The sequence below is a fragment of the Trichosurus vulpecula genome, chromosome 1 (assembly GCF_011100635.1).
Source record: "Trichosurus vulpecula isolate mTriVul1 chromosome 1, mTriVul1.pri, whole genome shotgun sequence".
NCBI lineage: Eukaryota > Metazoa > Chordata > Mammalia > Diprotodontia > Phalangeridae > Trichosurus > Trichosurus vulpecula.
This window is the reverse complement of record NC_050573.1, coordinates 465,819,812-465,847,108: the sequence shown is the minus strand read 5'-3', so window position 1 is coordinate 465,847,108 and position 27,297 is coordinate 465,819,812.

Sequence of the window (27,297 nt, the reverse complement as noted above, 5' to 3'; positions counted from 1 at the left end):
ATTGTCTGAAATATTTGAGATACAAATAAACTCTTCAGTTCTGGTTTTCTTTCTAAATGTTTCAAATACCTCTTTATTACTGAATGTCCATCTTTTATCGTATATGGTTAAACACAGATTTGCAAGATAGGTCGTTTTGGGTGACAACTTGAGCCTATTGCTCTTTGGAACGCATCGCTCTTTCCTAAGCTTTCTGGTGGGTGCAAAATAGTCTTGCACTTTTTGAATTTACTTTCCTTTGTATTTGCAGATCTTTCTAAATTGAACTGTTAAATTTAACCACAATACGTCTTGGTGTTTGCACCTTGGGTTTTTTCTGGGTTGATGAATTTTTTCAATTGGTATTTCACTTTTTATGTTCAGAAGTTCTCAACAATTCTATTATTTCCTTCATTTTAAGGTTTTTTAAAAAGGTGTTTTTGTCCTATCATGTTCTTCCAAGAGACCTATGATCCTCAGATTGTTTGTATACATCCTGTCTTTGAGTTCAGTGTGTTTCTCTTGCCAAGTGAGCATATTTTCTTTTAATGTTATTGTTTTTTGCTTCTCTTCTTCTAGATTGTCCTTTACTTCTGTGTAATTGCATTCCTAATCTGTTGTTTTCTCTTTTGTTTATTTGGTGAGCCTTGCCATTACATATTCTAGTTATTCTATTCTGCTCATTATTCCTTAATGTGTAAGACATAAATTCTGCTCTCATAATTTCCATTTCTCTTTTGATCTATTCATGAACAGTATGTTGTAATTCCATGTTCTCCTTAAATTCCACAAGGTCTTCTGTCTCGTCAAGTATTGGATTTCTTTTGTTTTGCAATATTTATTCATGGAGGCTCATTGAACTCATTTATTAGATCTAGAGGCCATATTTCCTTCTGTTGTTAATATTTTCCCTGTTAATTTATCTTATGTTCAAGATTTTTGAATTTTCTTCTTCCTGACATTTTTGGTAATTTCAGCCTCCTCCCACCTCAATTTTCCCCTTTGGTTAACTTTTTTCTCTTTCTCAAATCCCCTGATTTTGAGGAAGAAATATAGCTATATAAATACATAAGTGTATACGTTTATATTTTCTTCAGATAACTGTGCCAAGGAGAGGGAGTGAGAGAAATATTGACATACATCACATAATGCCCCTTCATATATACCATTTCTGCAAATTCAAAATGCCTCAGAAATCTGGAAAATCAGGAGACCTTCCATGTTATCACAAAGATGTGTTGTTAATATTTGCAAAAGCCCTGTGAGGCAGAAATCTATCCACATTCACTCAGATACAAAGCAGGCATAACAAATAATAATGCCCCTTGATTAGTTGGGGCAAATACTTCCATAATATATTAATAAATATAAATAAATTCTGAAAATAAAGTAGAAATAAAACTAAAATCTAAAAATCTAATTGAATTAATGAATAATATAGGAGCTTTTGAATAAGAAGCTAATAAAATTGAAAAAAAATCATTAATTTGAAAATTTTTAAGTGAGATAAAAACAAATTGCCAAAATGAAAAAGGAGCATTTACAACAAATGAAGCAGAAATAAAGGAAATTATTAGAAACATTTTATTCCCAATTAGATGCCAACAGAACTGATAAATGAAGTGGATTGATATTTATATAATATAATCAGATTGATAGAACAAGAAAAAAGATTTTTAATAACCTGATCTCAGAAAAAAATGGGAAAAATCCATAAATGAAATCCAAAAAAGAAAAAAAAATCTCAAGAATAGATTAACTTGCGAATGAAATGTGTAAAACATCCAAAGAATAATTAATTCCAATATCACTTCAATTGTTCATCAAAATGGTCAACAAGTCTTTCTACCCAACTCCTTGTATGAGACAGAAATCATCCTTGTACCAAAACTAAAGAGAGATAATGTCAAGGATAGAGTTATTCATGTCAAGAAAGAGAGCTACAAATCCCCTTTCTCTGGTGCTGTTTGGCCCCATAAGGGAGGGCCAAAAATAATAGATGCTAGGTGCAAAAAGCCAAATTTAGGGTTGATATAAGGAAAAATTTCCTAACGATTAGAGATTTCCAAAAGTGGAACGGGAGTCTTCCAAAAGTAGTGGCCCCTAACTGTAGGTCTTCAAGCAGACTGGATGATCATTTCTTGGGTATGCTATAGAAGGATTATTGTTCAGGCACAGGTTAGACTTGATAGATTCTGGTGTCCCTTCTAAATATGATATTCTATGATTTTTCCTCATATAATTCCTCCATATTCCACAGAATCTAAGCTCCCCTAACATGGCCCCCTACACACAACGTTAGCCCTATTCCTGCTATTCACGTGCCTAGGGTTTACCTAATCTTTTCATGCTTCTAGTACATGTCTCTCATCTCTAGCTACTGATTATGTTTCTCATCTGACCCCCTTTGGCAAAGATCTCCCAATAACAGGCCAGAGCAATCGTCTGTTCTCAGATGTTTAGTTTTCTAATCTACTATATTTTTAAGAAAATTTGCTTACAGGTTCTTTTTTTTTAAGATCATTTAAGGTCCTTAAAGTCAAGGACCGTGTCTTTTTTATCCCTCAGAATTTTGCAGTTCTTTGTATATTGACACAATTAAGAAATGTACATGGAATTTTGAATTTAGATAACATTTTGAACATGATTTAACAAAAGGATTTAAACAATAATACAATGTTCTTCTGCACCTGGGCCAGACAGTCTGTAGTGCCACATTCTCAAGATTGCTCATAGGTATAAGGCTCATAAGATGTTATAAGTCAAAATCTAAATTAGTTAACAGGTAAAAGGCAAGTCCTTGAGACCCAGCATTCTTTAAGACATGGTAGTACATGGGAAGGTTAACATCAGAGACTAGTGCTAAATGATTGGTAGAACTACAATGGACCTTTGTGTAACTCTAATCTTCGTGTTAGATCTATTATAGCTAACTTTTCAAAGATTCTGTTCATTCTATCGAACTTTTCCTTAAAATTAACTTTTTTTTAAAACTTTCTTTTCTTGTTTATCTTTTTGCTAAATTTGTCTCAGTCTGAAAGAGGTCCCTAAAACCTAAAGGTCATAAGAAGCAAAAAAGGTCTATGGCAGCCATTATCATGACAGCCTTCTGTGGCTTTCTACTAGCTTTGAAACTGGGGTAGTCCAGGTCCACTTGCTCAGTACTACACAGCCCAAACAATCTTCCTGAATTAGAGAGCTGGTCTCCAACTAGTCTCTTCACTATCAAGGCACTTCCTGGTGCCCCAAAAAGGATACAGACACCCCAGGGGTTAGAAACCTAAACCCTTAGCCTCTCCTACATTGCTAGTTGCCAGTTGTCTTCAATGGTTGGTTAGAAACTCATTCACGAGGAACCCAAAATAGTCATTTCTTCACAGGTATATATGGTAATTCTCAGTTAACTAGTCAATTAGTCAACTAGTTAAAACATCCTATTCCCTCAAAATGCTGAATTAACAGGACTGAATTATACCATGCTTTAAAAAAAATTTGTGAGAGTAAAACTCAGTTGAATTGCTTGTTTTTTAAACAAGGTATTTCAGGAAAAGTCTGAAGTTTGAGTGGATAGATACCTACATATGCATAAATTTCCCCCTTACAAACTTCAGTCAGCTATTCCTTATTCCAACTAAGGGCATTTTGAAGACACTAGGCAAAAAAGCTTTGGTTCTAGAAGCCCTTTTCACTACAATTAGGTTTTCTTTCATTCATGTATCCACCCTCCCAGTATTCCACAGCAAAGTATGGGATCTTATTTCTTCCAATTATGTCTCTTCTATAGAACCATTCCATCTTCTCTCTCTATTGAGAAGCCCTGAAAGAACACCAGTGGAGCGTCTCTTCAGTAACATACTGATTAAAAACTGCTAGACACTCCTTTTCATGATGGTCTCATTCATTTGGGGCTGAATACTCTGCTCTTGCTTTCACAGGGATAGATAGTAGAAACATTAGCAAAGAAGTCCCTTATCCTTTATAATCTGGGAAAGATAGCCCAGATTATTAAACAATACTTTTATTTTAATCAGCATTAAATTATTATGTAAATGCTATGAAAGGATCTCTGTGCTCTAATGAATCTACAAACATAATGATGTAAGAAGCACAACTGTCAAGCAATCAAAATATCTAATGCTATTTTAAATTTAGAAAATGTACTTTGAATAATTGAACTTTGTTTTCCATCAGCCTAAAATCCATTCTTCCCAAGTTACTGAATTGTTCATACTTTTTAACCCAGAGATTCCACTAATGGCACCGTGTAGCTCAGGGAGGTTATTGATGGCTAGAAAAGATGCATGTGTACAAAAGCATTAAAAACAGTATTATTTATGATAGCAAAAAAGGAAACAAAATATATGCACAACAATTGGGGAAAAACTCGACAAATTCTAACATATTAGTCTAATGGAATATTATTCACCAAAAGTAATTACAGATATGAAGAATTCAGAGGAACATAAGATGTCAATTAGTCAGCCATTCTAGAAAGCAATTTGGAATTATACCACAAAAAAATCACTCAATTGTGCATATTCTTTAACCTGGTGATACCATTAGGCCTATACCCTAAAGAAATCAGAAAAACATGGGAAAACTGGTATGAAATAATATAAAGGCAGCAGAACCCAATGAATAATAACCATAATTGAAATAAAATCAACTTGTAGAAGCAGCAAACCTCAGTTATAATATAACAGGCAGTGCTAGTACCAACCTGTCAAAGTTAAAACACACACACACACACACACACACACACACACACACACACACCCCTAGCCTTTCTCTTAACAATTAATATCTAACTTTCAGGGAGAATATACATCGTAAGCAATTTGGGGTTTGTTGGGAAGTGACTATTGTGTTGAAACAAAATATATCAATGTATTTTTTAAAATAAATAATAAAATCTTTTCTTTCTAGTCTATTATATATAAGGGAGTAAATGGGAAGTAGTTTTTCTGATCTAGAAGGAAGGACTGAAGGATGGTGGGAGGTGGAAGTTGATTTCAACCTGGCCTTACACATTGTTCTATATAGACTACTGTATCCGTTGACCAGATCTTCACCAGATAAGCATGCTGCAAGACTTACAAATCTGTACAAAACTGTTTTAATACTATAGAATAATTTGTAATATTATGAGATATTTTCATTGTATGGTAATATTGATAAAGACATTTTCTATAGACAACCAAAATGTTGAAATACTAACAGAAATGGACCCTTAATTTATTACCTTTGAAAATTGTGGCCTGATTCCATGGGACAGTGGATAGAGTGCTGGACCTGGAGTTAGGGAGACCTGAGTTCAAATTCTGCCTCAAATCCTAGCTATGTGACTTGGGGCAAGTCACTTAACTTGCCTCAGTTTTCTTATTTGTAAAACAGGGATAATAATAGCACCCACCTCACAGGGTTGTAAGGATGAAATGAGATAACATTTGTAAAGCACTTTGCAGGCCTTACAGTGCCATATAAATAAATGCTGGCTATCATCATCAACAACAACTTAAAGATGCTAAATTAAGCCAATATTATTTTGTAATAATAAAAAATTCTTCTCATTTAGAAATTCACCATTTAATATACTGTCTAAGTACCATTGAGGAGAAGAAAAGATAACAAGGAGTTTATAGTCTGGGAGAAATGGCGTAAGACACGTATACAAATAAATATGATACCCAATTATGTTGATTTTGAATTTAAGTGCATAAGAGAAAAATAAAATACAGTGATATTAGGTGAGAGATATTTCCACTCTGAAAATAATTAAGTAAAATCCACCATTGTGCTAAGCCAGGGTTTCTACACATACACACACACAAACACACACACACACACACACACACCCCTCCCAAAACCCACATGCAATGCAAGTTAATCGAGTTCTTTTCCTAAAAGACAAGGAAGCTATCCCTAAGACTTGACTGGCCCAAAGGGCTAAGGCTCAAGTTGCATATCTGTTGACACAGATAACCAGTGGCCTTATGCCATATTGACATGATTTCCTGTTCACCAAAGCATTCTTAACCTGGAGATCAGGGACTCTTGAATAGATTTCAGGCTGTCCATGAACTGAGATGGGAAAAAAATAATTTTTTATTTTCACTAACCTCTAAACTTTCATTAATCTTTAAAAGTTTGCATTTCCTTCAATACTGAATTTTAAAAATTTATACATTCTGAAAAAGGGTTGATAGGCTTCATCAGACTGCCAAAAGAGTCCATGACACAAAAAGGTTAAGAACCTCTGACCAAGAGAGGATTCTGGGAAGATGGCAGAGTAGGTCAGAAAATTCCAAGCTCTCAAGATTTTCCCCCACAAAAGAGTTAAAATAGCACCTTAGGGCGAACAAAGTGTTGGGGGAGACAAAGAAGAATAGGGGCACAACCAGGACCTCCTGGGACAGTTTGAGAAGATCTGAAGAAAAGTCCCAGGACCAGGTTTAGTCCCTGCAACGAGTAAACATCTCCAGGCTAGGTTCCATTTTAACAACAAGCAGCAATCCCTGGGGTTAATTGGTTTGAGAAGGTGCCTCTGCCCCAGCCTCTAGAACTTTGCACCTAGGGATAGTGAGGGGAGTCTTGCATTTGAGCCCAGGAAGATTGAGGGAACCTCTGCTGATGAGGAATGCCAGGCCCAGCTGTGGTGGGAAGATCGGTGGAGGTGAGAAGGAACCAGTACACACGCGGTGAGTGCAGAAGCAGTGGGGCAGAAAGCCCCTGGCTGTGGGCACTTACAGGAGGTTGGAGGTTTGGCTTTGGTTCCAGGCTAGAGGGGAGAACTGAAGATCTGGGACAAGAGGCACCACCACCCACACCCCAGGGCTAGAGGTGATTACAAAAATCAAGTTATTATCACCAAAAAAAAATTCACAGGCAAAGGAGAAAGAATCCAACCATAGAAACCTACTATGGGAATAGAGATGACCAGGGTTCATCTTCAGAGGAGGATATTGAAGTAAAGAAACCTCCAAAGAGCAACATCAAATGGTCACTTGCCCAAAAAGAATTTATAGAAGACCTTAAAAAGACTTTAAAAATCAAATGACAGAGATGGAGGAAAAACTAAAAAAAATAATCCAAGAAAAACAAAAAGGTTATGAAAGGAAAGTCAACCAATTAGAAAAGGAGATCCAGAATCTCAAGGAGGAAAATGACACCTTGAAAATTAGAATTAGGCAAAGCAAAGCCAGTGAAATTATAAGAGATCAAGAAATAATTAAACAAAACATGAATAATGAAAAATAGAAGAGAAAATGAAACATCTTATAAGAAAAACAATAGATTTGGAGAACAGATCAAGAAGAGAAAACATAAAAATAATCAGAGTAACTCAAAATTATGATCAAAAAAGAATCTTAATATAATAACATAAGAAATAATTAAAGAAAATTGCCCTGAAGCATTAGAACAAGGCAGGGACATAGAAATAGAAAAAAAATCCATCAAACACCACTTAAAAGAGATCTTATGAGGAAAACTCATAGGAATATCATAGTCAAATATCAAAATCCCAGCTCAAGGATAAAATATTAAAAGCATCAAGATTAAAACAATTTGAATATGATGGTGCCACAATTAGAATTGCACAAGACCTAACAGCAGAGACACTAAAGGACCGCAAGTCTTGGAACGCAATATAGTGAAGAGCAAAAGACGTGGGCTCCAGCCGAAAATATCATACCCTGCAAATTTAAGTATTATCTTGAATAAAAAAATGGACATTTGACAAACCCTCAGACTTTAAAGGCTTTGTTTAAAAAAATCCTCAACTTAATAGAAGATTTGACGTTCAAGAACCAAGAGAAACATAAGGTACATACAAAAGACTGACTATAAGGGATTCATAAGGACAGAATGTTTGCCTTTTATATAGTGTAAAATGTAAAATGTATATCTAAGATTCTTATTAATAATTGTTGAGCTTATAAGAAAGAGGGGGATAAACCTGACTACGATGAATTTAACAAGCAAAACCATTTTGAAACAGCTAAAAGGAGTAACTATTCTATACAAAAAAGGTGCAAGAGGAAGAAAGGTTACAGAGAATTTTGATGGGGGAGGAGGGCTGGTAGTTCTGGTAACCTACCTTCATCAGGAATGGGTTTAAGAGGGAACAATACATATATGTTTAGAAGAGTATAAAAATCTTCTAAATTTAGAAGAAATAAAATGGTAGGGGTATAATGAGGGTTAGAGAACAAGGGAGGGATTTTTAAAAGGGAGAATGAAGGAATAGGTAAAGGGTGTTTAGATTAGTAGGAATGGGAGGATAAGGGAGGGATCCTTGGAGGGAGGAAGACAAGTAATAGGAGGGAAGGGTGGCTGGCCGAGGAGGGAGGTAGGCATAATAGGAGGGTGATGCAGCAGGTAGAAGTAAAGTAGAGGAGGCAGGAGGAATAGGAAACAAGAGATATATACAAACATAAAAACAAAGTTCAGGAGTAGAATATGTTTGGGAAAGGATATGTCTATATACATATGTATATATATATATATATTAGTATATATATATATCTGTATGTGTATGTATATATCTAGAGATATATCTAAACTATATTGTAGCCTTTTGAGGTGGGAGGGAGGGGAAAAAAGAACAAAATTTAAAAGTGCACAGCAGAGAACAAAAGAAAATATAAGGAAGCAAAGAAAAGATGGTCAATTCTCAACACAAAGGGTATTATTTATCTTACAGGCCTTCTTGAAATGAAAATTTACTGTTATATATTTTGAATCCTCTCTTATGTTCTGCTATGCACATGACATGCTTTTTTTCTTTCTTACTTTGTATTTAAGTTTCAATATTTAAGTTTATGATATGTTTGTGTTTCTTTTCTCTATCCTGTATTTGTGTTCTGGTAAAATTTAAAAAAAATTTTAAAAAAGAACCTCTGAACAAAGGGCATTAAAAGTCCTACCCATGGGGAGCCCCAGACTTTCAAATTTAGTGAATGTCTCAGGGCCATGTAATTCACCACACCCTACCTGGTTAGCCAAATGTATTCTCATATGAATGATGAGCGAATGAACTAATAAATGTAGTAAATAGATGAAGCATTTAGTTAATGCTTACTATGTGCCAAGCACTGGGGACACAAAGAGGAAATGGCAGACAGTTCCTGCTTTCAAGGAGTTCACACTAATTAGGGAAGACATGGCATAAAAGTTCAGCTGCAGGGGTAGTTGGAAATACCCAGAAGGCCTCAGGGTTCAATGATGTGGTGGATGGCAAGGCCTAGAGGTCCTTAGTTTATGCAAGAAGGTAAGATGGCAGTGCCAAGGGAATGGTAAGGTGTAGGGATAGGGAAAGTTTTAAGTCCTGGAGGACCTTAGGTGAGCAGTCAAATCAGTTGGGGAAAAGGAAAAAGACAAATGGATAGAGAGGGCCTTTAGTGGTAGTGGTGGTGGTGGGATGGCTTGGGGCTTGAAAGGGGGAGAAGAAGAAGGGCAAGGGACATTTTTATATGAAGATGAAGAAGACTGCATCCTTTTGGAGTATTCTTTCTAAGGTATGATTAGGCATAAGTTTTATTAACTAACCAATGACCTATAAATGTCTCATTTCGTTCTCATATTGGGCCTAATCTGCCAAGGGACCAGCAGAGTAAGTCTCAACCCATTACATTCATTGACAGAATGAAAGATTTTCTATCTCATTACATTTACCAAATCCCTATAGGGCAGAATGGATAGAGTGAGAGCTTTGGAATCAGGAAGACCTTAGTTTAAATCCTCCTTCACATACTGACTATCAGTGTTACCCTGGGCAAATTACTTAACCGTTGCTTGGCACATTGCCTGCTGCATAGTAGGTGCTTATTGACTGACTTAACCTGCCTCACTTTCCTCATCTGTAAAATGAGGTGGTTGGTCTCAAGAGCCCTTAAGTTCTTTTCCAGCTCTCAATCTAATTATCCTAATATCCATACCGAGATGGAATTGTTTTTTGCTTTATTCTATAATCTTGATTGTTTTCTTCCACCTCAGATGTTTAGAGGATATGATTTAAGTGTTAAGAAGGGGCTTTATCTGTATAAAATGCTACTCCCAAAGAATGGGATGAGGGGGAGAGGGACTTTTTGATTTCTAAGCTGAAACAGCTTCTGACTGGTGAAGACCCTCTTTTCTGTCAGCAGAGAGAACTTTGTGTAAGACTCAGAAAGTCTAAGACATTTGGTTTCCTGGGTTCCTTTTCATCCTTACCCTCTCCCTTTTCTCTTTCTCCTGCTACCTATTAATAACTACTCTTTGGACCCTTTTCTTTAATCAGTTCCAAATCCACCTAACTTTACTATGGTCCAGTCCACATCTTTTGATCTTGACCACAAGGAAAGACTAAGAAATTTTTTTTCAAATACTTTGCTAAAATCTCAGGAAATAATGACTAAATTATCCCACACCCCAACAAAAATAATGGAAATATGGTCGATATGACATCACCTGTTCTTGATAAGCCATGCCGGCTCTTTACGATCATTCTCCCTTTTAAATAACTTGTTCTCAAATATTGGTTGGTCTTGGTTAAATTATGAAAGAATGAATGAATGAAGCATTTATTAAGTGCTTACAATGTGCAAAGCACTATCCTAAGGGGCAGAGACACCAATAGAAAAGTAGGATAGTCCTTGCTCTCAAGAAACTCATATTACAGTGTGGGAGGGCAGTACAAATGGAAGGCAAGTCAGGTGGAAAATTCCCATGGTCCTTAGCATGCAGCAGCAAAGCAGATGTTACCGTTTCCCCTTTAACGTCATTTCCACTGATAAAACCATAGCAGTTTCCGCAGTTGAACTATTTGACAGGGCCAAAGACTTTTACTTTATTAAGAATTCATTTTAATTTTTAATTTGAAGGCAGGATGGTTTAAACACTTATATCAATATATCTTTTTAATATGATCTTCATTTCTGAATATATCATTTTCTACTCCTTTACCTAGCAATTCATTCCTTATATCAATGAACAAAAAAGTTTAACAATACTGTGGGGACAGATTCTGCTTTCCTATGAGCAGGAGTGGTGTGTATCCTTACTGAGAATTCTAGGATCTGTGGTCTTTGCTGATGTTACCTCCCAGTCAAGGAACATTGCAGAATTAAAGTTGAGGCAAGCTTTGGGAGAACCTGAAAAATAGAGTAGCAAAAGCTATGAGATGGGAGAAAATAGAGGAGAATTTGTGAGCAGCCAGGGGACTGGAGTAGCATTGTCCATAGCGGTTATCAGTGGTGGCAGGAGTGGTAATGGCACCCAGGGAGGATACAGGAAGATAGTGATGGTGACCAAAACATAGAGATGGTCCATGGTCATGCAAGTTCACTTTTAAGGAGCTTAAGCTTAGGGCTAAGAAGCAGTACTGTTATAAAGAAAATGAATAAAGACTACAGATCTAGAAAAAAGCAACTCTGCATCTCACTCACTCCCTGCTTCTACTGGCTTACTGGTTTTACAGGCATCCTTACGATTTGTTCCTTTGTTATGTCCTAATAGTTTTATTATTCTGACCCTTGTTTTCTCTTCACATAAAACATCTGTTGTCAACCCAGACATGGATTTCCTTGTGTAATCAATCTTTGGTCGTGGTCAGAGAGTGAATTTGGGAAAAACATTGTACGGTTGTTTTAAATACACAGTAGGAAACTGGCTATGAAATTCCCTTCCAAAAGATATCAATAAAATGTTTAAAGAGAACTTAAAAAATCCTGCCTTAAAATTAAATTGAATTCTTAAAGAATAAAGTAAAAGTCCTTGGCTTAATTTCTCTCTTCTAAGCATTGGCCAGTGACTTCAGATTGGGGTGGGAGGGTGAGAGAGGGGGCAGGGAAGAATCTCTTCTCTTACCTGAAGGATGAAACAATCTGATATTGATTCATTTCATTTTTGTTAATAATCCAATGAGTTTCCTAGCCTCTAGAGAACTGTTTTGTTTTGTGTAGTGTTGTTTAATGTCTGGGATTTCTCTCTGCTCCCCATAACTAAATGAGCTGATATTTTAATGTGATGGTAATCTTTGGTGTGATCTCTAAGGATAAAATTATGTCCTTCTTCACTTCCCCTTACCCCAACCTTTGCAGAACAGTATGAAAGATGAGACAAGGTGAGATGGAGGAAGATAGGGAGAAGGCTCCATCCAAAGCAGAGTCTCCAGGCAAGAGAATTTTGTCACTTTGCCCTTCTTAGTTGGGAGGGAAGTGAGTACAGCCACCATTGCTCCCACAATGACATCAAGAATTTAGAAAAAAAAGGGGGGGAAAGCATAGGAAAACTCACCAACATGATAATTTGTACACAATATATTTGCAGTTTCATGTGCAATCATTTTTTTTTCTGATACTATGTTATGGAAATGCTTGTTTTAGTCCACAAATTAAAAAAAAAATTAAAAAAAGAAAAAACTCTCCAACATGATAATTTGGTCTCACAGTATATGCTCCCCACCCCCACCCCAGTCCTCTTCTTTGTTGCTTTATCTGCATCATTTAAATACTCATGAGCATCCTTTCTTCCTGAATACTCCTCTCAGGCTTTTCATTACACTTTTCTTTCTTGTTTCTTATCCGTCTGACAGCACTCAGTTTCTTTAGTATAAGCATCATCCATATTATGTCCATTAACTATGGCTCAATCCTGGTCCTTCTTCTCTTTTCTCTCCATAGCCTTTCATTTAGTTACCCTATTAGTTCCCATGAATTCAATTTAGTATTTCTATGCAGATGGCATATATATGTATGCTTCTATATGCATGTGTATTTATATGTGTTTCTCAAAGTGTGGTCTTTGGACCCCTGGGAGTTCTTGAAACCCTTTCAGGGTGTCTACAAAGTCAAAACTCCTTTCACAATAATGCTATCAAATAACCCCTATTAAATAACTGCCTATTAAAATAACTTCTCTCCTTTCCAACTACATATCTGTATGAGGCTGGATTTTCTTCATGTAATTCAACCAAAACAACGTATCACAACAGATTAAATGAAGAAGCTGATATGAGAATCTGTCTTCCATTAAACCAGGCATTAAAGAGGTTTGCAAAAACATGTAAAACAATGTGACACTCTTCACTAATTTTTTGTTTATGAAGAGAGATATTTTTAATAAAAATATGTTATTTATGTTAACATGTAATGGGAGTGTTGTTATTTTAATGAATTACATAAATATTTTTATATTTTATCAGTTTTAATTTCTAATATGGTAAATATCTATAGACCCACATAAACAAAAGCTCTTTGGAACCCTTAAAAATTTTTAGAGTATAAAGGAGTCCTGATGCCAAAAACTTTGAGATCTGTTTATATATAGACAAGAGCAGCCAAAGGCTAGTAAACACTGAAATGCCAAATATATGCATTATTTATTTATTGATGCATATGCATATATAGCTATATGTGTATGCATGATAGGCTTCAGTATAATCTACATTAAACACAAACATGTACACTTGTAAGGAAATATTTGATTCTCCCTCCCCTACTTTACTTGATATAATAACAGAGATAATGAGGTGTTAAGAGGTTGTTTACTTCCATTAAGTCCTCTGGGATCTGTGAATACCTTTCTCTGATGAAATTAAAAGGAGCAACCTAATTGGACAAATAAGGCTTCATTTTTTTTAAATTAATTTTAAAAATTTTTTTAAAATTTATCCCCTTTCTCCCTCTTATCCCCACCTCCAACTCAGAAAAAAAAAAGTAAAATTTGTTACAAAAGTAAAATCTCCGCTTATAGTGAAGCAAAGAAAATTTCCCATTGGCCATGTCCAAAAAAACCTTCATTCCAACTCTAGGAAATGGATAGCCTGTTTCATCATGTTGCTGTTGTGTGTTGAATCATTTTAGCTATGTCTGACTCTGTGACCCAATTTGGGGTTTTCTTGGCCAAGATATAGGCAGGGTTTGCCATTTCCTTCTCCAGCTCATTTTACAATGAGGAACAGAGACAAACAGGGTGAAGTGACTTGCCCAGGATCATATAGCCAGTAAGTATCTGAGACTGGATTTGAACTCAGGAAGATTAGTCTTTCTGATCCCCAGGCCAGTGCTCAATCCACTGTGCCACCTAGCTGTTTCATTGTTAGTCCTCTGGAATTGTGGTTGGTCATTGCATTGATTTGGGTTCCTAAGTTTTTTGAAGTTGTTAGTCCGCCATGGCTATCTATTCTTTCAGCTGAGAACCTTGCCTCATTTTTTAAAAATTGAAGTTATTCACTGTGAACTCCCTTTTCTTATTCAGATGCCTTCTGCTCCTTTCTCCTTCTTTACCCTGTCTCACATGGCAAAGTGGACTTACTCCTACCAAGGCTAACCCGTCTACTTTTTCAAATGATCCTTATTCTAACCTGGTTCCTCCAGCAGATTACCTCCTCTGTCATCCCCACTCTTCCACTTATTTTCAGTCTCTCCCTTTCCAATTTCCTAACTCCTACAAACATGTCCATGTCTCTGCTATCCTGAAAAAACCCTCACTTAATCCATTAATTCTTACTCTTGTCTTGTATCTCTTCTCCCCTCAGTAGCCAAATTCCTCAAAAAAAAGGCTATCTACAATAGATGCCTCTATCTTTAGTCCTTTCGCTATCTTCTTAATCCTTTATAATCTGCCTTCCAACCTTGTCATTCCACTGAATCTGCCCTGTCCAAAGTTACTAATGATATCTTAGTTGCCAAATCCAATAGCCTTTTCTCAATCCTCATCCTCCTTAACTTCTTTTCAGCCTTTGATATTGTTGATCACTCTCTCCTCCTTGATACTCTCCTCTCTAGGCTCTCCTCCTACTTATCTGACCACTCCTCTGTCTCCTTTGCTAGATTCTCTTCTAGATCATGCCTCTAACTGTAGGTATCCCTCTGGGTTCTGTCTGGGGCCCTCTTCTCTGCTCCCCCTATACTTCTTCACTTGTTGATCTCATCATCTCCCGTAAATTTAATCACCATCTCTGTGCTGATGATTTGCAAATCTACCTATTCTTCTCCAAACCCTCTGCTGACCTCCAGTCTCACATCTACTGCTGACTTTTAGGCATCTTGAACTGGAAGTCCAGGAGACATCTCAAAATTAATATGTTCAAAATGGAATTGTCATTTCCCTTAAATCCTCCTCAACTCCCCTTTCCTATTACTGTAGAAGGTAACAGCATCCTCCCAATTCTTCAGACTTACAACCGAGGAGTCATCCTGTATTCCTCAATATCTCTCAACCCCCACTCCCAGCCCTCTTATTCAAGCTTTTTACAAAGCTTGTCAATTGTACCTTTGCAACATCTCTCAAATATTCCCCCTCCTCTTCTCTGACACTGCCACCATTCTAGTGCAGGTGCTCATCACCTCAAACCTGGATTATTGCAATAACCTGCTGGTAAGTCTGCTTGTCTCAAGTCTCTACCCACTCCTTTCAATCCATCCTCCTTTCAGCCACTAAAGTGATTTTCTTAAAGCTCAGGTCTAATCATGTCACCCCCTTGTTCCCACTCAATAACTCCAGGGGCTTCCTGGTGCCTACAGAATCAAATACAAAATGCTCTGTTTGGCATTCAAGCCCTTCATAATCTAGCCCTCTCCTACCTTTCCAGGCTACTTACACCTTAATCCTCTACATATACTCTTTCATCCAGTGACATTGGTCTCCTGGCTGTTCCATGAAAAAGACATTCCACCTCTCAGTTCCAGGCATTCTCTCTGACTATCCTCCATGTCTGAAATGCTCTCCCTCCTCCACTCCAACTACTCACCTCCATGGCTCTCTCTTGCTCCCAACTAAAACACCACCTTCTGCAGGAAGCCTTCCCCAATCCCTTTGAACTCCAGTACCTTCCTTCTGTTAATTATTCCCTATTTATCCTGTGTATAGCTTGCTTTGTCTATATTTGCATGTCATGTGTCCCCCTCCCCCCCACCCCCATTAAACTGTAAGCTCCTTGAGGTCAGGGATTGTCTTTTACCTCTTTTTGTATCCTCAGAGGTTAACACTGTGTCTGGTACACAATAGGTGCTTAATAAAAGTTTATTGTTGATTAATTCATTTATTATTTCTTGCAGCACAATAGTATACCAAGATATTCATGTACCACAGCTCATTCAGCTACTTATTCCCCAATTGATGGACATCCCCTCAGTTTCCAATTCTTTGCTACCAGAAAAAGGGCTGCTATAAATATTTTTGTACATCCTGAGAGTTTGTTTTGCTTATAATTTGTCTCTCCCTTAATCTACCCTCTCTCCTTTTTTTCCCTCTTCTCCCTTATTCCTTTTCCTTCCTATTTCCTTGTTGAGTAAAATATATCACTGTGCTCAACTGTGTGCATGTGTGTATCCTTCCCTCCTTTGACATATTCAAATGAGAATAAGGTTCATATGCCTCCTGATCTCCTCACCTCTTCCTCCTTGTTTATATAAACTTCGACTCGTACACCTTGATTGTAAAAGATAATTTTCCCTATCCTTCGCCTCTCTTTTCCTCTCCTAATATATTCCTCTTGTCCCCTCTTTCCATTTTTCTTTTAAGACCATCAAACCACTCTACATTTATAAAAATATTTTAAACTATTTTTAAAAATCTTGCTTCATCCCTTCCAGGAATTCTAGTTAAACAGATTTCCCTGATCAGGATTCAGAAGAGGATGTTTTCAAAATCTGTTTGTAAGTGTTGTAAGGAAGAGCATAGCTGAACTTCTTCCTACTCCTTTGCCATCTTGACTCTTCTCTCCTAGCAGGGCTTGAAATGGTCAAACACCAAGAACAGAGTAAATTTTGAAAGTAATTCCACTGATAAAGGTCTCCTTTCTCATATATATTGGGAAATAAGCCAAATTTATAAAAATAAGAGCTATTTCCCAGTTGATAAATTATCAAAGGATATGAAAAGGTAATTTTCAGAAAAAGAAATCAAAGTTATCAATAGTCATATGAAAAAATATTCTAAATGACTATTAATTAGTGAAATGCAAATTGAAACAACTGAGGAACCACCTCACATCTATCAGGTTGGCTAACATGACTGAAAAGGACAAAGATAAATGCTTGAGGGTATATGGAAATATTGGGACACTAATGCACTACTGGTAGAGATGTGAACTAGTCCAACCATTATGGAGTACAATATGGAACTGTGCCCAAAGGGCTATAAAACTGCATGTGCTTTGACCCATTAATACCACTACTGTAAACTGTATTCCAAAGAGATCAAAGAAAAGCAAAAAGAATCTACTTGTACAAAAAATTTTATAGCAGCTTTGTGCTGTCAAAGAAGTGGGAATTGAGGGGCTGCCTATCAACTGAGGAATGGCTGAACAAGTTCTGATATGATTGTGATGGAATATTATTGTGTTATAAAAAATGATGAGCTGGATGGTTTCAGAAAAACCTGAGAAGACTTATATAAGCACATGTAAACTGAAGTGAGCAGAACCTGGAGAACATGTACAACAGCAAGAGCAAGGATGATCAACTGTGAAAGACTTAGCTATTCTGATTAAGACAATGAACCAAGACAATTCCAAAGGACCCATGATGAAAAATGCTGTTCACTTCTAGACAGAGAACTGATGAACTTAATGTAGATTGAAGCATTCTTTTTTTTTAACCTCTACTTCTGTTTTATTTTGTTGTTTTCTTTTGCAACATGGCTAATATGGAAATCTCTTGCATGACTTCACATCTATAATTGATAACAAGTTGCTTAACTTCTCAAGGATGGGGGAGGGGAAGGAGAAAAAGAATTTGGATCTCAAACTTTTTTAAAATGATTGTTAATTTTTTTACATGTCACTGGGAAATATTTAATTAAATAAATAAAAATAATTTAATTTTTTAAGAAAAAGAAAGTCATTCCAGATATCTGGGCTTTCAGTACACTTTTCATAGGAGACTCTTGCGGGAGGGACTGGAAGGGATTCATGTCCTTCCCTAGCAGTCATGGCATCTAGCAATCTAGCAATAATTTGCCAGCAGGGAGACTAATCTAAAAATGACTTTCCTTGAGGGGCACACCCTATCCAGCAGTTGGAAAGTGGAAGAGACTGAAAACTGGGAGCTGACTGAGATAGAGACCTCTTAGGTAGTTGGAAGAAAGGAAGAGGAAATATCTTCCTATCTCCCCCCAAAATCTAGTAATTTTCTTTGAAGGAGTTTTACTGGTTCAATAGAAGACGTTGCATACAATGGAAAGAAGAGATACAGTCTCCTATAGAATTAGGAATATAGACCCATAGGGCTAGTCCTAGAATCTCTTGGGGACCCAATCTGCAAAACTGAAAGTGGGAGTTGGGAAATGTTCTAGAAAAGGTGCTATACTATCATTGCTAGTCTAGGACATGTTTGGATCCTTACTTACATTCACACTTGCAGGTTGAGTCCTCGGAGCTACATGTTTTTAGGAAACACTGGGAGGCTATTTCTAAGATTGTAAGCTCACAAGCTCCTACTAGTGTACATTTTTATTAAGTCAGCAAGTAGACAAACTCTAAGCAGAAACATTTAGAATAGAATAGCATGGACAGTGGCTACAGACTATCCTTCTTATAAATCTGGAATACTCTCTCAAAAATACATGGATGGAACAAGAAGGCTCAAACTTAAGAGTACAATGGTAGTGAGATACACAAGTAACATACATATTTGGAAAAAGTAATTTACAATTACTTTTACTGTATAATCCAGAAGTCATTTCTCTCTTCATTGAGTACTCATCAACCTCTCATTGGTACACCTCTGCTACATGGATTGCTCAACTAGGTTCTCCATAGTCCAGCTCTCTTCTCTGCTGCCAGAAATCACACTCCTTGAAGCTGCTTCAATCCCTTGGTTGATTGGTTGTCTGTATCCATGTCTATCTGGAGTGTGTGTCTGCTTCCTGCTGGATTCAGTGTCTTCTATTGGTCTAGTAGTAGTTCCCCTTCACAGCTACATGGATGATGAAAGGAAGAAAGAGAATTTCCCTCTTCTCCTCCCCTGCCATGTGGATCTTCTCTGTAGAATGCTCCCAGCTTGGCATCTTTCCCATTCACCAACTGCTGGATGGAGTATCTCTCTCTGACAAAGTCACTGCTAGTCGGCTGTCTCTATAGCACAAAAGGGAAGGGAGCTATTTCTTAAGAGGAAACTGCTGCTCTTTTCTCTTTTGTCTTGTTTTGTTTTGTTTTGTTTTGTTTTGTTATTCATGGTTTCTCCCACTCATTATAGTTCTTCTATGTAACTGACTAATGTGAAAATGTGTTTATAGGAATGTATATGTAGAGCCCATATCGGACTGCAAGCCATTTTGGGGAGAGAAGGGGAGAAAATTTAAAACTTATGGAAGTGAATGTTGAAAACTGAAAATAAATAAACTAAATATATTTTTTTAAAAAAGGAAACTTCCAAAAAGAGATGGCAGTTATGGGAGGAAAACAAGTGCCAATGGGTAAAAGGATAGGTATGTAGCCTCTATTGACCCCCACTTCACAGGCAGGCTGGTAGCTAAGAATGAGGCAGGATGCACACTCTCTTACCCAAGACCCCCAAATCACTGAGGGCTCAAATTGTATTTTTAAATAAAGACTCACTGTGTCGCTAATAGGAGCCTGCCTTATCATCAAAGAGGCAAGGCAGTGGGATAGTCTGGACTACTGAAATCAGGGTGCTTTCTGAATTCCTTATTAGGAATGTGGAATGAGGGACAAGGATCCAAGAAAATTAATTCTTAACTGTGCCACAGTGTAAAAGCTGCTGGGACTAGGTAGATGCCAGGTCACCTGAATCAATTAAGCCTTATCAAGTCTGAGGAAAGGGGCCAAACCAGTTGAATCAAGTTTTGCAGGCTCACAAGGTCCCTCTAAAATGCTATTAGATTGCTAAATGACATGAGTGATGTAAGGAAAGTGAAATTCCCACCTTTCTCTCCTATAAGGATCTCCCCAACAAAACTACCAGGAGCTTGGACTGCCTGGAACTACCTTGGAAATTCACTCTGTCTCTAGAGTTTTGCCATACAAGTCTTGCTAGTCCAATTAGATGGCTCCCTTTAATTCCATCAGAGAAAGACGTTCACAAATCCAGAAGAAATTACTGGGAATTAACACCTTGTTAGGGCAGTTAGAAAGTTCAGTAGACAGTGCCAGACTTGGAGTCAGGAAGACCTGAGTTCAAATCTGGCCTCACATACTTAGTAGCTATGTGACCCTGGGCAAATCACTTAACCCTGTTTTCCTGAGCAAGTCATTTAACCCTATTTGCCTCAGTGTCCTCATCTGAGAAATGAGCTGAAGAAAGAAATGGCAAACCACTACAGTACATATGTCAAGAAGACCCTAGATGGGGTCATAAAGAGTCAGACACAACTGAATAACAACGATAACAAAAAAGCAAAAGATCAGTTTTTGATGGTCACAGAAACCAACTCCATTGGTTCAATTTTCTCAACATTTGCATTTTTTACTTTTGTGACATTTTCTAGGAGTGTCACCCTGAAAAGTTGAGGATTGACTATAATTGCATCAAGAATAATAAATACAAATGAGACATTATACTAGCATTCTAGGGAATGCAAATGAATCAGTTCTTCCTTAGGATAAAATTAATATCATTAAACAATTTCATTAACAAAGAAAAAAAAGGTTAATAAATTGGGTATGCAACTAAAAACCAAAGCAAAAATATTCCCCAAATTCTCAAATACCCATATAGAAACTCCAAAAATCAAAGAAGAAACTAACAAAATGAAAAGCAAAAAAAATTACTAGATAAAACTAGAATTTTAAAAAAAATAGATAAAATAAGAAATTTGGCAATTTGATTTTTAAAAAAGAAAGAGAAAAGCTAAGTTCTTAGTATTAAAATCGAAAAAGAGAATTCACAATAAGTGAAATAAAGAAAATTCTTAAAAACTAGTTTGCCCAATTATGTGGCAATAAAACTAAAAGCTTATATGAAATGGATAAATATTTACAAAAATATGAAATGCCCAGAGTAACAGAACAAGAAATAGAGAACCATATCTTAGGAAAAGAAATTAAATAAGTCATAAGTACTTACCCAGACAAACAAACAAAACAAACCAAGACTAGATGGATTTTATAAGTTATTTCTATCAAACATTCAGAGAAAAATTAGTTAAATTAAGTAATATTGTTAGATAAAATGAAAAAAAAATAAGGAAAAGAGTTTTTCCAAATTCTTTCTTTGATATAAATATGATCCTGGCACCTAAAAAAGAAAGAATTAAAGGAGAAAAACTATAAACAAATATGCCTAATGAAAACTGACATGAGAATTGTAAATAAAATCTTAGTAAAATGTCTACAGCAACATATTACAAAGATTACACACCATGACCAGGTCAGATTTATGCCAGGAACTTAGGGCTTATTCAGTATTAGAAAAACTGTGAAAATAGTAGAAAAATAACAAAAACTGTGTAGTTATATAGATAGATACAGAAAAAGCTTTTGATACGATTCAACACCCATTTCTCTTAAGGTTGGAGGTTGGGAGGAAGCACTGGAAATCATAGGAAATATATTGCCTTTTCCTTAATAAGATAAATAATTTCCATCTGAAACTAAGAGCAAACATAATATGCAATGGACGTAAACTAGAGAACTTTCCAATAAGATCAGGGGGAAAGAAAGGATGTTCATTATCAGCACTACTACTTGATACAATGCTAGAAATGCTAGTTATAGAAATAAGACAAGTAAAAGAAACTGAGAGAATAAGCTTAGGCAAAGAAGAAATGAAATTATTTTTGTAGATGATTTGATGGTGTATTTAAAGAACTCTAGGAAACCAATTCAAAAAATTAATTGAAACAATAACTCCACCAACATTGCAAAATATAAAATAAACCCACATAAATTATTAGCATTTCTTTTATTACCAATAAAACCCAGCAGGAATTGAAAAAAAAGAGAAATTCCATTTAACATAATTACAGAATGAATAAAATACTTCAGATCCTCTCTACTAAGGCATGCACAACTATGTATGAATATAAAACACTCATTATGAAAATGAAGATAGACCTAAATAATTAGAAAAATATTAATTATGCTGGGTGGGTCAAGCCAATATAATAAAAATTACAATACTAAAAAAATGAATTTACTTTCAATGCCATACTAATCAAACCACCAGTCTAATAGAGGATTACTTAATAGAGCTAGAAAAAGCAGTAAGAAATTCATTCTAAAGAATAAAAGAGGGGCAGCTAGGTGGTGCAGTGAGTAGAGCACCGGCCCTAGAGTCAGGAGGACCTGAGTTCAAATCCAGCCTCAGACACTTGACACGTACTAGCTGTGTGACCTTGAGCAAGTCACTTAACCCCAATTGCCCCACCAAAAAAAAAAAAAAAGAACAAAAGATCAAGAGCCTCAATGGAAATGATTTTTTAAAAGTTAGAATGAAGGGGGTTGGTAGTACTGTATCTTAATCTATACTACAAAGTAGCATATGCTGCAAAGTAGCAATCATCAAAATGATTTTATACTGGTTAATAGAGAAGTGAGTAAGTGGAACAGATTAGGTGCACAGTATGTAGAAGAAAACAAACAAGTAATCTAGTGTTTCGTAAAATTTTAAACCACATCTGCCAGGGAGAAGGATTCTCTATTTGACAAAAATTGCTAGGAAAAGTAGAAAGTAGCCTGGTGTAAATTATATTTAAATCGATACCTCACATTATATGCCAACTTAGGCTCCAAATGAATAAATGACTCAATCATAAAAGGTTCGGCTTAAAGAATTAAAGGAAAAAGGAAGAAATTACCTCTCAGTTCAACAAATACAGAACCATTCATGATGAAACAAAGAACTGAAAGGATTGCAGCAGATAAAATGAATGATTTTAAGTATCTAAAATTTGTTTTTGCATAAATAAAGCCAATGCAGCTAAAATTAAAAGAGAAGCAGGTAAATGGGGGGGGGGAAGATCTTCAAAGTAAGTTTCTTGGGTAAAGATTTCATTCATCTTTTTTCCAAGTTTATATATCTCTTAAAATAGTTTATTTTTAATTTATGGAATAAAATAAGCATTTCCATAATATAGTCCATAAATGCTTGTTTGATTCCATAAAATCAAAAATTAAAAATAGTTTCTTATTTTCATTGTTCAAGAGACAATTTTTTTATTAATCTGTTCCTTTCTCTACCCCCCCAAACTCCACCTGAGCAAATGAAAAAGAAAAAGAAAGCCTTCAGTATATACCTACAGAGTCTGGCAATTCCATGACCTCATACTTGCACAGGTTCTGAATGACGGATGATGCTCTTGTGCCTTCACAGTCACCAGCAGAGTTAAGCAGGGCTGTGTGCTTGCTCCCATGCTTTTTAGCTTGATGTTTTTTTTAAGCCATGTTTTCAGATGCCTTCAGTGACAAAAACAACATCAAAATCAACTACTGCACTGTTTTGTTTTGTTTTTTAACTTGAAAAGGCTACAAGCCAAGACTAAAGTGGAAGGAAATTTGGTGCATGACTTTTTGTTTGCAGATAATTGTGCACTCAATGCAGCCTCTGAGGCTGAGATGCAACAGAGTATGGATCTATTCTCTGCCACTTGTGCTAATTTTGGCTAACAATTAACACCAAGAAAATAAAGGTTCTTATTTTACAAAGATTCACCATCCATCCATGGAACCATTGGATAAGTTTACTTACCTTGGCAGTATACCTTCCAGGGATATATACATAGATGATGAATTCGACGCACACATTGCCAAAGCTAGCTCAGTGTCTGGGAGGCCCCGAAAGAAAGTGTGGGAGAGAAAAGGTATTAGGCTGCCTTCCAAACCAAAGTTCTACAGAGCTGTTGTGCTGACCTCATTGTTGTATGCCTGTAAAACCTGAACGGTCTACCAGTGCCATGGCAGGAAACAGAATCACTTCATTTGAATTGTCTTAGGAAGATTCCGAAGATCACCTGGCAAGATAAGGTACCAGACACTGAGTTCCTTTCTTGAGCTGAATTGCCAAGCATTCAAACTCTACTGTAGAGAGCTCAACTCTGGTGGTCTGACCATGTGTAAAGGCAATCAGTAAATGGGAAGATCTTCCCTGCCCATTTGAGTGGGCTTCAGGGGAGGGGCTCTCAGGGCCCTGGGGGGAGTGGCTAGGACTGGAGCCAATGGTAGGCGCCTGATTTCTGGTCCATGTGATGACATGAAGCTTGTGGTGGGAGGAGCTTGCTGAATGGTTGGAGCAGAGCTAAGAGGCAGTTGGTGAGAGCAGTTAAGAGCTGAAGGAGAGAGGAAGCAGTCAGCTAGCTGGAACACAGCTTGGAGATTGCGGTGGCAGCGACAGAAGCAGTGGCAATGGCAGCAGGCACTACAAAAATGCAGGACTGACTCTCGTAGAGACCAGAGTGCTGAGCAGGAGCTTGAGGCCAGTGGGTGGTCTTCTTGCTGGAGGGCCCTGGCATTGGAGGGGGGAAGCATCAATATGGCTTGGCTTGCTGCCGTAATGTTTTTCTGTGGCCTCCTGGTCACTATTGTGAGATGGGGATACTGGTTTTGGAAGGTTCTTGCCAGGATGTTGAACTGGGGACACTGGTCCATGGGGCTGCTACTTTTGAGTTTCAATAAATGCTTTAACTCCTCTTCCTTCTACTTAGAGAATTCCTTATATCCTGCGGTTCTGGACCATTCAGGCATATTCATGGTTATCTTTGAAGTCATGAATTCTGCCTTAATGACATACTGTGTTGTTTAAATGCCAAGCATACATTTGCCCAAATGACTTTTTCTTAAACAGAGAACTCACACAAGGTAAGCACTCACATGGAGTTCAGGAGAAGAGATAGAAGGACACTTGGGTTCTATCTGAAGAAACTTGGAATCAATTGCAAAACATGGGAAATACTGGCCCAGGACTCCCTAGCATGGTGTGCCTGCATCAAAGAAAGCATTGTACTCTATGAGCAAAGCAGAATTGCAGTACCTCAAAAAAAAAAATCTGAAAATTTAGAGACTCCAAATGTTCATATAGATTATTTGTGCCCAACCTGTGGAAACTGGATACACTGTACCATGACACGAACATAGTGATGTCATTCTGGTCCTCTTCAAGCACGAAGGACAGCATCCAGTCTGGACAAACAAATTCCCACTGTAGCCCTCTCTGTCAGGGGGTGAGAGGCATGTTTTATCTTTATACTTTTAAATTCCTGGTTTATAATTGCCATGATCAGAGTACTAAAGCCTTTCAAAGTTCTTCGTCTCCATAAAGTTATTATCACTGTGTAAGTTGTTCTCCTATTTCTATTCACTTTGCTTTGCATCAGTTCACAAAAGTCTTCTCAGTTTCCTCCAAAATTGTCCATTTCATAATATCCTGCAACACAATAATATTCCAACACATTCATAATCCAGAATTTGTTTAGTCATTCCCTATTAGGACAAACCCATAGTTTCCAATTCTGTCCACTACAAAAAGAGCTCCTATAAATATTTCTGCACATATAGATCCCTTTTCCTCTTTGATTTCTTTGGCATATAGGCATGCCAGTGATATAGTTGGGTAAAAAGAAGATGCACGATTTTGTAGCTTTCTGGGCAGATTTCCAAATTCTAGACAGAACATGAGTATAACTGTTTTCCTGCAGCTTCTCTAACATTTGCATTTTCCCCTTTTTGTAATTTTTGTCAGTCTGATAGGTGTGAACCTTAAAGTTGCTTTAATTTGAATTTCTCTAGTCAGTGATTTAATCATTTTTTTCATATGATTGTTGGTTGTTTGGTTTTCTACCTTTGAAAACTACCTTTTCATATCCTTTGACCATCATTAAAGAGTGTGGCTCTTATTCTTATAAATTTATATCATTAATAATAATAACTAGCAGTTGTATAGTGCTTTAAGATTTATGAAGCATTTTACATATATTATCCCATTTGATCCTTACAGTAACCCTGTGAGGTGGGTGTTACTATTATCCCCATTTTACAAATGAGAAAACTGAGGCAGACAGAGGTTAAGTGACTTGGCCAGATTCAAATAGCTACTAAGTGTCTGAGTACATTTGAACTCACATCTTCCTAACTCCAAATCCAACACTATATCCATGGTATGAATGAGCTGCTTCTAATTCATTACCTATCTTAGATTTAGGACCTTTATTACAGGAACTTATTGAAAATATTTCCCCCACTTAATAGTTCCATTTCTAAAATTTACTATGTTACATTTGTTAGTACAAACCCTTTACATAATAAAACTGTCCGTTTATCTTGTATGACTCTATCACTTTTTTGTCATGAATTCTTCCCTATCCATAGATCCTAAAGGGTCTTTTTTCCATGGTCTTCTAACTTGTTTATGATGTATCCTTTTGAAGCCAGGTTACATGTCCATTTGGAACCTAATTTGGTGTATGCTATAAGGTGTTAGTCTAAGTCTGTAGGCTGCTGTCTGGTTTTCCCAGGAGTTTCTGTTAAATAGTGAGTCCTTTCCATAGTAACTGGAATTTTTGGATTTCTTAACCACTATGCTAATCTAGGGCAGCTAGGTAGCTCAGTGGATAAAGTGCTGGGTCTAGAGTCGGGATGACTCATCTTCCTGAGTTCAAATCTGGCCATAAACATTTACTAGCTGTGTGACTCTGGGCAGGTCACTGAATGCTGTTTGCCTTGGTTCCTAGTCTGTAAAATGAGCAGGAGAAGGAAATGGCAAACCACACTAGTATCTCTGCCAAGAAAATTCCAAATGGGGCCACAAAGAGTTGGACATGAATGAAAAACAACTGAACAAATGCTAATCTATCCCACCAATCCAACTCATCTTTTAAAAATTGCTACCAAATAATTTTAATGATTACTACTTTGTAGTAGAGTTTGACATCTGATACTGATAGATAGCCTTCCTTACAACATTTTTGCGTCCAGAGGTGTGTTGAATCCTGCTTGAACCAGCTCTCAAGAGCTTATTGTTAAATGTTCAATGAGGGTTTACACCTGGGAAAATGGCAAATGTGACAGATTTGAGCTTGAATTACTGTTTTATTGATTGTCTTCTTAAAGTGATGAAGAAAATATTAATAATGCAGATTAAACTTAAAAAATGTGTTATGTATACTTTTTTCCAGAACACTTACCAGCACACCCCCAACTATTGTTGTACCAGAAGCAAGCGAAACACACCACAGAGTATAAGTTTTAAGTGGAGAATTTATTAGCCGGCGGCCATTGGAGTACTGCACCACAAATCAATGGCAATGTGTTGGGGTGACGGCTTGGCTTATATAGGATATGGGGGTACAGAGTGGGAGGGGTGGGGAACAGGAACAAAGGTCCCAGCTGATCAAAAGATTCAGTCAGGTTATCGTACTAGTGGGATAATCTCATTTACATTC